Below are 11319 nucleotides of genomic sequence, written 5' to 3' on the forward strand. Positions count from 1 at the left end.
TTTAAAGCTTGGAATTTTCTCTCTATAAGATAACCTCTTTTGGTTAATGTTTTGAGATACCCTTGAATGAGCATTGCATATCAATGTTCAAAAAATTTAAATGAAAGTTCTTTTATCTTCACAGTAGCTAGGATAATTTCTCTTGCTAACAAATAGAAGTGAGGAATTCCACCTGAGGATTTAATTAGAATGTAAGAACTCATTGAATCAAAAGAATTGAAAAATACCATCTCCAACAGATCAAGACTGTAGCTGATGTGAAAGCACTGCCTCTTGAAATTTCAGAGCCAAGCTTTCCTGGGGTTCAATGTGGTTGACAGTCTATGGACTGGATGAGTGAAAATATCTACTTTATTACCCAGAATGTCATCCCAACAGACACTTTAGGGAAACTGTTAGAGATTATGTGCCAGAAATATCCCTCACAGCTTCCACCTAATCTCTAAGAAGCTTTGTGGAACAGTCAATTTCACGTTCAGGTCTGTTTTCTTTTAAACCCTTAAAGTCATCAAGTTTTATTAAATGTGAAATCTGTGTGCTGCAAATAATTTCTTTTCCTGTTTGATTGAAATTTACACAGTTCTATGGAAATGACATTGGAAATAGCCTCAAGAATACTGTGGTAAGATGAGCTGAAGGAAGAAAATCTCAAAGAGATATTTCCTATTACTCATGCAGTGGGCACCATTTGCTCCTGAAGTCACAAGGCTGAGAAAAATTAAAAGAGAAAATATACATTGAAGTCTTAGAGATGGCAGGAATTATTACCAGAGAGAAAACTAAAGCCAAGAGAGATAACTAACCTGCCACAGACCACATAATCAGGAAGCACCGGGGCCAAACTTTGAACTTGGGCATCTTGCATTCCCTCTTGGCCCCTTCATGGATCACAGCCTTGTCATGGTAAAAGAGCTCGTATAACCCAATGAAGCTATGAGACATGCCATGCAAGGCCACCCAAGACAGATGGGTCATAGTGGAGAGTTCAGACAAATCATGGTCCACTGGAGGAGGAAATGGCACCTCACTCTAGTATTCTTGCCATGAGAACTTCATGAACAGTATGGAAAGGCAAAAAGAAGATGAACCCAAACACTACTGAGGAAAAGCAGAGGGCAATTACTAATAACTCCAGAAAGAATGAAGCAGCTGGGCCAAAGCAGAAATGACGCTCAGTTGTGGATGTGTCTGGTGGTGAAAGTAAAATCTGATGCTGTAAAGAACAATATTGCATAGGAACCTGGAATATTAGGTCCTTGAATCAAGGTAAACTGGACGTGGTCAAACAGGAGCTGGCAGGATTTACATTGATATCTTAATCAGTGAGCTAAAATGGACAGGAATGGGTGAATTTAATTCAGATAATCATTATATCTACTACTGTGGGCAAGAATCCCTTAGGATAAATGGAATGGCCCTCATAGTTAACAAAAGAGTCCAAAATGCAGTACTTGGATGCAATCTCAAAAATGACAGAACGATCTCAATTTGTTTTCAAAGCAAACCATTCAACATCACAGTAATCCTAGTCTAGGCCCCAATCATGATGCCAAAGAGGCTGAACTTGATTGGTTCTATGAAGATCTACAAGACATTCTAGAACTAACACCAAAAAAAGATGTCTTTTTCACCATAGGGGGTTGGAATGCAAAAGCGGGAAGTCAAGAGATACCAAGAATAACAGGCAAGTTTGACCTTGGAGTTCAAAATGAAGCAGGGCAAAGGCTAACAAAGTTTTGTCAAAAGAACATGCTAGTCACAGCAAACAATCTTTTCCAACAACTCAAGAGATGACTCTATACATGGACATCACCAGAATCAGATACCAAAATCAGATTATGTTCTTTGCAGCCAAAGATGGAGAAGCTCTATACAGTCAGTAAAAACAAGACCTGGAGGCTGACTGTGGCTCAGATCATAAGCTCCTTATTGCAAAATTCAGGCTTAAATTGAAGAAAGTAGGGAAAGCCACTAGGCCATCCAGGTCTGACCTAAATCAAATCCCTTATGATTATACAGTGGAGGTGACAAATAGATTCAAGGGATTAGATCTGGTACAGAGAAACTTGAAGAACTATGGAGAGAGGTTTGTGACATTGTATAGGAGGCAGTGATCAAAACCATCCCAAAGAAAAAGAAATGCAAGAAGATAAAGTAGTTGTCTGAGGAGGCTTTACAAATAGCTGAGAAAGGAAGAGAAATGAAAGGCAATGGAGAAAGGGAAAGATATACCCAACTGAATGCAGAGTTCCAGAGAATAGCAAGGAGAGATAAGAAGGCCTTCTTAAAGGAACAATGCAAAGAAACAGAGGAAAACAATAAAATGGGAAAGACTAGAGATCTCTTCAAGAATATTAGAGATATCAAGGGACTATTTCCTGCTAGGATGGGCATGATTAAGGACAGAAATGGTAAGGACCTAACAGAAGTAGAAGAGATTAAGCAGAGATGGCAAGTATACACAGAATAACTATACAAGAAAGGTTTTAATGAGCAAGATAACCATGATGGTGTGGTCACTCACCTAGAGCCAGACATCGTGGAGTGTGAAGTCAAGTGGGCCTTAGGAAGCATTATTATGAACAAAGCTAGTAGAGGTTATGGAATTATAGCTGAACTCTTTCAAATCCTAAAAGATGATATTGTTAAAGTGCTACACTCAATATGTCAGCAAATTTGGAAAACTCAGCAGTGGCCACAGGACTGGAAAAGGCCAGTTTTCATTCCAATCCCAAAGAAGGGCAATGCCCAAAATGTTCAAACTACTGTACAAGTGTGCTCATCTCACATACTAGCAAGGTTATGGTCCAGATTCTTCAAGCTAAGCTTCAGCAGTACATGAACTGAAAATGTCCAGATGGACAAGCTGGGTTTCAAAGAGACAGAGGAAACAGAGATCAAATTACTGATATTCATTGGATCATAGAGAAAGCAAGTGAGTTCCAGAAAAACATCTACTTCTGCTTCATTGACTATACTAAAGCTTTTGACTGTAAGGATCACAACAAACTGCAGAAAATTCTTAAAGAGATGAGAGTACCAGACCACCTTACCTGTCTCCTGAGAAACCTGTGTGTGAGTCAGGAAGCAACAGTGAGAACCAGACATGGAACAATGGACTGCTTCCAAATAGGAAAGGAGTATGACAGACAAGACTGCATATTGTCACCTTGCTTATTTAACTTATATGAAGAGTACATCATGTGAAATGCTGGGCTGGATGAATCACAAGCTAGAAGCAAGATTGCCAGGAGAAATATCAACAACCTCAGATATGCAAATGATACCACTCTAATGGCAGAAAGTGAAGAGGAACTAAAGATCTTCTTGATGAAGGTGAAAGAGGAGAGTGAAAAAGCTGGCTTGAAACTCAACATTCAAAACACTAAGGTCATGGCATCTGGTCCCATAACTTCATGGCAAATAGAAAGAGGAAAAGTGGAAGCAGGAAAAGTGGATTTTATTTTCTTGGGCTCCAAAATCACTGCAGATGGTGACTGCAGCCATGAAATTAAAAGATGCTTGCTCCTTGTAAGGAAAGCTATGACAAACCTTGGTGGCATATTAAAAAAAAAGCACAGACATCACTTTGCCAACAAAGGTCCATCTAGTCAAAGCTATGGTTTTTCCAGCAATCATGTGTGGATGTGAGAGTTGAATCATAAAGAGGCTGAGCACTAAAGAATTGATGCTTTCAAAGTGTAGTGCTGGAGAAGACTCTTAAGAGTCCCCTGGACTTCAAGGAGATCAAACCAGTCAATCCTAAAGGAAATCAACCCTGAATATTCATTGGAAGGACCTATGATGAAGCTGAAGCTCCAATACTTTGGCCACTTGATACAAAGAGCCGACTTATTGGAAAAGACCCTGGATCTGGGAAGACTGAAGGCAAAAGAAGCGGGTGGCAGAGGATGAGATGGTCAAATAGCATCAGTAACTCGATGGAAGTGCATCTGAGCAAACTCCGGGAAATAGTGGTGGACAGAGGAGCCTGGCATGCTGCAGTCCATGGGGTTGCAAAGAGTCAGACATGACTTAGAAATTGAAAAACAACAACTGCCTATCAGAGCACAGCTTATGGGGGTAAAAATGAGGCCTAGAAAGAATAGGAAACAGTTGAATATAGAAGACTAATGTGGACAAAATATGTCACCTGTCATATCAGGAAACAAAGGATGTTGTGGCCATCAAGCCATGAGCCCTGCAGCAGCCCCAGACTGTGCGCCCAAAGGGGATTCAGGATGGAGAAAAAGAGGATACTAGCCCAAGACAGTTAAGGTACATATGAAAGGAATGATCTCAATGAGCCCAAACTCTTGCCTCTTCCCATTCATATGTTGTTGTTCAGTTGCTCAGTCATGTCCAATTCTTTGTGACCCCATGGACTGCAGCATGCCTGGCTTCCTTGTCCATCACCATCTCCTGGATCTTGCTTAAACTCATGTCCACTGAGTTAGTGATGCCATCCAACCATCTCTTCCTTTGTTGTCCCCTTCTCCTCCTGCCTTCAATCTTTCCCAGCATCAGGGTCTTTTCCAGTGAGTAGGTTCTTTGCATCAGGTGGTCAAAGTATTGGAGCTTCAGCTTCAGCACCAGTCCTTCCAGGGTTGATTTCCTTTAGGATTGACTGGTTTCATCTCCTTGCTGCCCAAGGGACTCTCAAGAGTCTTCTCAGGCACCACAGTTGAAAAGCATCACTTCTTTGGCTCTCAGCCTTCTTTATGTCCAACTTTCACATCTGTCATATCCTGTCCTACCACCCTGCCTGGAACAGCCCATCACTCCTTAAGGATCAGAGAGATGGAACCTTACTTACCAACTTAATATTTTCAAGTGTACAGTTTAGTCGTGTTATGTAACCAACCTCTAGGACTTTTTCATCTCACAAAACCAAAGTTCTACATCCATTCATCAATGTCTCCCCAGCTTCCTTTCCCCTCAACCCCTGGCAGCCACCATTCTGCCTTCTGTCTCTGTAAATTTGACTACTCTAGATACCTCAAATAAGTGGGATTACATAGTATTTATCTTTTGGTGACTTGCCTATTTCACTTAGCCACTTAGTCCTCAAGGCTATGTCTGCTGTCTGCCTTATAACATGTATTGGCATTTCCTTGTTTTAAAAGGCTAAATAATACTCCATTGTATGAATATATAGCATTTTGTCTATCCATTCACTTGTTGGTGGACATTTATATTGCTTCCACTTATTCTCACCGCTTTTAAAAATTAGTGTCTTCCTTTAGGATTAACTGCTTTGATCTCCTTGAAGTCCAGGGTTTTCCTCTGAGTCAGCGTATTCATCATAGCTAGGGTTCATGCCCTCTTTCAGTCCTTGGTTTTTGATGTTGAGTTTCTTGGCATTGACAAAGTCAAACAGTGTTCCGTACTCTTCCCTCTCAATGCTGCTGAAGGTATACCGGCTGCCCTGCTTGGTCTCAATTTCAAAGTCAAAGGAATGCGTGGTGGTGGTACTGTAGGCAAAGTTGACAAAGGAGATCTCATGGAAGCACGTGTGCATGGACGGCTTGTGGATGTAGACAAAGCCCTACTCCAGAGGGTACAGCAGCCCTGAGCTGGCCTTGTAGGAGCAGGTGATGCACTGGGCCCCCAAGTGCCCTTAGAAGTTGCCAGGGACCGTGATCCTGTGGCTCACCAGCGCTTTCATGACCCAGCTGACCATCTCGTAGAGGGATCCTGACATGTTCTTGGTGAGCCGCCCCTCGAAGGGCTTCCCTACTTCCTCCCCGTTCATGCTGAGCATCAAGGAGATGTCCTCGTCCTTGGAAAAGAGGAGGATGAGGAAGTGGTAGCGGGTCTGGCCCTGCTTGATGGGGGGGTCCGGGCTGATCACAAAGAACAGCTGGTGCTGGTCCTTGTGGGGCAGCAGGAAGAGCCGTAGCACCGTGATGTAGGGGATATTGTAGTCTTGCCGTGCAGGTGCAGGGAGGTAGGGTGGATGCGGATGTTATAGTGGCCTCGGGGAGTCAGACACTGCAGCTCCTGGAAGATGCAGAGGTGTCTCCGGTGGCCTGGATCACGTTCACCTTTGACAGTCGGGGAGAAGGCCTCGACAGGGTCCACACTGTCTTCCTGGGTGGGTGGCACCTAGAAGCGCACCTCCATGAGAGAGACCTCCACATCATCATTCTGGTGGAATTCCAGTGTCACCTCATTCTTGCCTGTGGTGTACTGGGACACATTATTGAGAAGGATCTCGAAGACTGGCTGGTCTCCAATGTCAAAGTAAAGCAGCTGCCCACCAAACTTCACGGTTCCCCAGTTCCAACCCTTCACACATAGGTCTTTCTCCATTAACTCCAGGCGATAGTGAGTTTTTAAGAAATCAGAGAGTTTCTCAAATTCCGATTCTCAGAAGCCATCTTACTTGTAGATATGGCCATTCTTCGTGAGCAGTTTAAGCCCGTGGCCCAGAGCTACCCAGTGCCAGATGCCCTTTGTCAACTCCCCAGCCTGGATGTTGTCCACTTTGCCCATCTCACTGTTCTTAAAGTTGATGCCCTGGCAGCTCAACCTCAGCCGACCATCATTCATGGAGCCTTTCACCTCCTGATACATGTCGTTGAACTCCAGGGTTTCTGCCATGCTGACCTAGCCCTGTTGGTCCCCCCCAAAACTCCTGGGTGGGCACGCTGGGGATCTCCTAGAGCTGGAGCCTCGCAGCCACTGGCGCCAAAGCATTAGGAGTGCCGGGGGCAGGCAGCAGCTGGGCCAGGTCACTGGGAAGGCTCTTCCCCCATACAGGGCCTCACATCCTGCCACCCATTGTGCAAATTTCAGGTAACAATGTGTCAGTTTGATACACTTACATATTGCAATATGATTACCATTGTAGCATTAGCAAGCACCTCTATTATGTCACATAATTATCATTTCTATTTGTGGTAGGGAAAATTAAGATCTAGTTTCTTAAAAGGGAGCTCTGGTATACTGGTGGGAAGGTAAACTTATGAAGCCACTTTGGAAAACAGTACAGAGATATCCAAAAAACTACCATATGATCCAGTAATTCCACTTCTGGGTATATATCCAAAGAAAATGAATATGCTAATTCAAAATGATACAATATGATTCAGCAGCTCCATTTCTGAGTATTTTTCTGAAGGAAGAAAAACACTAATTTAAAAACATACATGTATAAAATAAACAAGGTCCTACTGTATAGCATAGGGAACTATATTCAGTATTCTGAAATTAACCATAACGGAAAAGAACATGAAAAAGAGTATAATTTTTTAAGGAATCTCCACACTGTTCTCCATAGTGGCTGTACTAGTTTGCATTCCCACCAACAGTGTAAGAGGGTTCCCTTTTCTCCACACCCTCTCCAGCATTTATTTCTTGCAGACTTTTGGATCACAGCCATTCTGACTGGTGTGAAATGGTACCTCATTGTAGTCTTGATTTGCATTTCTCTGATAATGAGTGATGTTGAGCATCTTTTCATGTGTTTGTTAGCCATCCGTATGTCTTCTTTGGAGAAATGTCTATTTAGTTCTTTGGCCCATTTTTTGATTGGGTCGTTTATTTTTCTGAAATTGAGCTGCATAAGTTGCTTGTATATTTTTGAGATTAGTTGTTTGTCAGTTGCTTCATTTGCTATTATTTTCTCCCATTCAGAAGGCTGTCTTTTCACCTTGCTTATAGTTTCCTTTGTTGTGCAGAAGCTTTTAATTTTAATTAGATCCCATTTGTTTATTTTTGCTTTTATTTCCAGTATTCTGGGAGGTGGATCATAGAGGATCCTGCTGTGATTTATGTCGGAGAGTGTTTTGCCTATGTTCTCCTCTAGGAGTTTTATAGTTTCTGGTCTTACGTTTAGATCTTTAATCCATTTTGAGTTTATTTTTGTGAATGGTGTTAGAAAGTGTTCTAGTTTCATTCTTTTACATGTGGTTGACCAGTTTTCCCAGCACCACTTGTTAAAGAGATTCTTTACTCCATTGTATATTCTTGCCTCCTTTGTCGAAGATAAGGTGTCCATATGTGTGTGGATTTATCTCTGGGCTTTCTATTTTGTTCCACTGATCTATATTTCTGTCTTTGTGCCAGTACCATACTGTCTTGATGACTGTGGCTTTGTAGTATAGCCTGAAGTCAGGCAAGTTGATTCCTCCAGTTCCATTCTTCTTTCTCAAGATTGCTTTGGCTATTCAAGGCTTTTTGTATTTCCACACAAATTGTGAAATTATTTGTTCTAGCTCTGTGAAAAATACCACTGGTAGCTTGATAGGGATTGCATTGAATCTGTAGATTGCTTGGTGTAGTATACTCATTTTTACTATATTGATTCTTCTGATCCACGAACATGGTATATTTCTCCATCTATTAGTGTCCTCTTTGATTTCTTTCATCAATGTTTTATAGTTTTCTATATATAGGTCTTTAGTTTCTTTAGGTAGATATATTCCTAAGTATTTTATTCTTTTCATCGCAATGGTGAACGGAATTGTTTCCTTAATTTCTTTTTCTACTTTCTCATTATTAGTGTATAAGAATGCAAGGGATTTCTGTGTGTTGATTTTATATCCTGCAACCTTACTATATTCATTGATTATCTCTAGTAATTTTCTGATGGAGTCTTTAGGGTTTTCTATGTAGAGGATCAATCCCACTGCTGGGCATACACACAGAGGAAACCAGAATTTAAAGAGACACATGTACCCCAATGTTCATCACAGCACTGTTTATCATAGCCAGGACATGGAAACAACCTAGATGTCCATCAGCAGATGAATGGATGAGAAAGCTGTGGTACATATACACAATGGAGTATTACTCAGCCATTAAAAAGAATACATTTGAATCAGTTCTAGTGAGATGGGTGAAACTTGAGCCAATTATACAGAGTGAAGTAAGCCAGAAAGAAAAACACCAATACAGTATACTAACACATATATATGGAATTTAGAAAGATGGTAAGGATAACCCTATATGTGAGACAGCAAAAGAGACACAGATGTATAGAATGGACTTTGGACTCTGAGGGAGAGGGATAAGGTGGGATGATTTGGGAGAATGGCATTGAAACATGTATACTATCATGTAAAAAATGAATCGCCAGTCTATGTTCAATACAGGATACAGGATGCTTGGGGCTGGTGCATGGGGATGATCCAGAGAGATAATATGGCGTGGGAGGTGGGAGGGGGGTTCAGGATTGGGAACTCATGTACACCCATGGCAGATTCATGTCAATGTATGGCAAAACCGATACAGTATTGTAAAGTAAAATAAAGTAAAAATAAAAATTAAGAAAAAAGAAAAAGAGTGTAACTGAATCACTTTGCTGTATACCACAAACTAAAACAACACTGTAAAGCAGCTATATGTCATTAAAAATAAGAAGATAATGCACCTCTAAAAGAGAAAAAAAATACATGCACCCCAATATTCATAGTAGCAATATTTGCAATGGCCAAGATGTGGAAGCAACCCAAGTGTTCAACAACAAATGAATGGATAAAGATGTGGCATATGTTGTATGTGTGCAGTAGAACACTACTTGGGCATAAAAAATAATGAATTTTTGACATCTGTAACAACGTAGGTGGATCTGGAAGTTATTATGCTCAGTAAAATAAATCAGACAAAAGAAAATACCATATGTTGTCACTTGTATATGGAATCTAAAAAATAAAGCAAGTGAATAAATATAACAAAACAGAAATAGACTCACAGATAAAGAAAACAAACTAGTGGTTACCAGTGGGGAGAGGGAAGAGGGAGGAGCAAAATAGGAGTAGGGGACTAAGAGATACAAACTAGTATGTGTGAAATAAAAAAGCAGGACTTCCCTGGTGGTGCAGTGGTTAAGAATCTGCCTGCCAATGCAACGGACACCAGTTTGATTCCTGCTCCTGGAAGATTCCACATGTTGCAGAGCGACTATGCCTGGGCACACAACTACTGAGCCCATGCTACAGAGACTACTCCACAACAAGAGAAGCCACAGCAATGAGAAGCCTGCACACTGTAACTAGAGAGTAGCCCCTGCTTGCTGCAGTTAGAGAAAACCTGAGTGCAGCAATGAAGACTCAGAGCAGCCAAAAATAAATAAATAAATAAATGCAAAAATATATATATACTCTTTAAAAAATGCATAAATAAGTTATGAGGATATACTGTGTAACACAGGGAATATAGCCAATATTTTATAACTTAAAATAAGCTATAAAAATTTTGAATCACATATGTTGTACATCTGAAATTAATATTGTAAATCAATTCTACCTCAATTTAAAAAATTAAAAACATCTAGTATCTTAGCAACTTTGAAGTTTATAATGTAGTATTGTTGATTGCAATCACTATATTGTGTGGGCCTTTCATTTTAGACACAAGACTCTAACCCTGGGCTTCTGTAAAACTGTCACTGTTTCTTTTTCTGCTGAGAAACACATCATACCTTCTACCAGCTTCCAGTGCCGCAGGTTCCTAAGCCCGAAGGTCCAGCTAGAGGTTTTCCAGGTCAGTAAATTCTCCTATATGGTCCCCTGCTGCCACCTGCTGGCCGTAGTCATTATTGCTTCTATGAGCCTGTTTCCTACGGGGTTCAGTTCATTTCAGTCGCTCCCTCGTGTCCGACTATTTGCGACCCCATGGACTGCAGCACGTCAGGCTTCCCTGAGCTTGCAGAGCTCCAACTCCCAGAGTTTGCTCAAACTCATGTGCATCGAATTGGTGATGCCATCCAACCATCTCATCCTCTCTCGCCCCCTTTTCCTCCTGCCTTCAATCTTTCCCAGCGTCAGGGTCTTTTCCAATGAGTCAGTTCTTGGCATCAGGTGGCCAGATATTGGAGTTTCAGCTTCAGCATCAGTCGTTCGAATGAATATTTAGATTGGTTTGATCTCCTTGCAGTCCAAGGGACTCTCAAGAGTCTTCTCCAACACCACAGTCCAAAAGCATCAATTCTTTGGCACTCAGCTTTCTTTATGGTCCAACTCTCACATCCATACATGACTACTGGAAAAAGCATAGCTTTGACTAGATGAACCTTTGTCAGCAACATAACGTCTTTAAGGGGTTCCTGCTGCTGCTGCTGCTGCTGCTAAGTCGCTTCAGTCGTGTCCGACTCTGTGCGACCCCATAGACGGCAGCCCACCAGGCTCCGCCATCCCTGGGATTCTCCAGGCAAGAGCACTGGAGCGGGTTGCCATTTCCTTCTCCAATGCATGAAAGTGAAAAGTGAAAGTGAAGTCGTTCAGTCGTGTCCGACTCTTCGCGATCCCATGGACTGCAGCCTACCAGGCTCCTCCTTCCATGGGATTTTCCAGGCAAGAGTACTGGAGTGGG

At 41.7% G+C, this 11319-nt stretch overlaps 1 pseudogene; it reads right to left on the reverse strand.

Annotated features, from left to right (window-relative positions):
- Positions 1-1319: 1319 nt before the first annotated feature.
- Positions 1320-6674, reverse strand: LOC120881632 (annotated as a pseudogene).
- Positions 6675-11319: the final 4645 nt, after the last annotated feature.

The sequence above is a fragment of the Oryx dammah genome, unplaced genomic scaffold (assembly GCF_014754425.2).
Source record: "Oryx dammah isolate SB20612 unplaced genomic scaffold, SCBI_Odam_1.1 HiC_scaffold_23, whole genome shotgun sequence".
In the NCBI taxonomy this organism is placed as follows: Eukaryota; Metazoa; Chordata; class Mammalia; order Artiodactyla; family Bovidae; genus Oryx; species Oryx dammah.